The following is a 1840-nucleotide window of genomic DNA, read 5'->3' on the forward strand; positions in this document are numbered from 1 at the left end:
CTTCTTATTGATTCTAGGAGTATCTACACATTCCAACTACAAGCCCTTTGACAAATATAGGAATTAAAATATCTTCTTCAACTCTATCTTCTTCCACTCTTGTTTTTATATTCTCTTGAACATGATTTTTGATGAAGAGACGTTGTCAATTTTAATGTTGCCCTATATATTGCTTTTTAAACTTTAGGGTTAATGCTTTCTGTGTCTGTTTACCTTTCCCAAAGTTAAGAAGACACTTCTCTGTGTTTTTGTTTGGAAATGTTCTGGGGTTTTTACTTTAACTTTAAAATCTATAATCCATTTGGCATTGATTTTTGCATATGTTGTGAGCTAGAAATCAAGATTCTTTTTTTTTTTTCATATGAGTATCCAATTGACCCAGCACCACTTACTGAAAAGTCTATCATTTTCCCACCGTACTGCAGTGTCAACTTTGTCATCCATTTCATGAGCATGCATGAGTGGGTCTATTTCTTGGTTCTCCGTACATATGGTTTCAACCTCTGTCGGTAAACAGCATTGATCTGAAGCAGTCATTTCATAATTTTCAGTTTAAAAGAAAACTGAGTTCATTTTTCTTTCCTTTTTTTTTAAATAAATTTTATTCTGTTTATTTATTTATTCTTGGCGCCTGGACAGGGACTTGAACCCTGGGCCCTCAGATTAAAAGTCTGATGCTCTCCCAGCTGAGCTACCCAGGCACTCCCTAGCTTTTCTTACTTTAACTTAAGTATACATAAGTTTTAACTTAGTAGACTATTGTTTTTCATCCAAAATACAGTTTGAACACAAGAACTGTGTAAATGTAATTATATTAAATAACTCTAATACTATTATATATAATGTTTCAATGTCACAATTACTAAGGGATTTTGGTTTACATTTTACAAAATAAAAACTCTCTTACCCAATGAGTAACCTAAATTTTGAAATATCAGGTTTGAAACAAAATTATGCAATTCAGGCAGTGTTAGCATAATCTGTTTAAAGTTATCATAGCCCCTAATAAATTATAACTGAAATATTCTAAAAACAAACAGTATTTTATTCCTTTGCAAAAGACCACCTTCTCACTATATCTATATAAACCTTATTCCAAGGATATTTTTGTTTTTTAGAAAATATACTGAATTTTATTAACATGCTATAGACAGCCTGAAGTGTTAATCTCCACCTCTACCTTTAAGACTTTCATTATGATGTACAAGGTGTATTTACCCTCTAGCCAAATAATTTTTGAGCAACTTGGTGGAGCCTCCAGTTTACATACCTTACAAAATATTTTCATTGCAGTTGCAAAATCTTATACTTTGCATTGATGGCAACTTTTAATGATATATATGTGGGGTTATAGATTTTATTTATTTATTTTTTATTGGCATATAGTTGCTTTACACTGCTGTGTCAGTTTCTGCTGTACAGCAAAGTGAATCAGCCGTCCGTATACATACATCCCCTCTTTTTTGGATTTCCTTCCCACTTAGGTCACCACAGAGCACCGAGTAGAGTTTCCTGTGCTGTACAGTAGGTTCTCATTAATTATCTATTTTATATATACATAGTAGTGCATATATGTCAATCTCAATCTCCCAATTCATCCCACCACCCCCTTCCCCCTTGGCATCCAAACGTTTGTTCTCTATGTCTGTTTCTATTTCTGCTTTGCAAATAAGATCATCTATACCATTTTTCTAGATTCCACATATATGCGTTAATATATGATATTTGTTTTTCCCTTTCTGACTTACTTCACTCTGTATGACAGTCTCTAGGTCCATCCGTGTCCCTACAAATTACCCAATTTCGTTCCTTTTTATGGCTGAGTAATATTCCATTGTAT

The 1840-nt window shown here is 33.0% G+C and overlaps 1 non-coding gene across 1 annotated transcript; it reads right to left on the reverse strand.

Moving 5' to 3' along the window:
• Window positions 1-628: 628 nt before the first annotated feature.
• Window positions 629-701, reverse strand: TRNAK-UUU (transfer RNA lysine (anticodon UUU)). The gene has a single exon. It is a non-coding gene; the product is annotated as a tRNA-Lys (tRNA).
• Between the last annotated feature and the right edge of the window lie 1139 nt (window positions 702-1840).

Source organism: Phocoena phocoena, chromosome 5 (genome assembly GCF_963924675.1).
Source record: "Phocoena phocoena chromosome 5, mPhoPho1.1, whole genome shotgun sequence".
NCBI classification, from domain to species: Eukaryota; Metazoa; Chordata; class Mammalia; order Artiodactyla; family Phocoenidae; genus Phocoena; species Phocoena phocoena.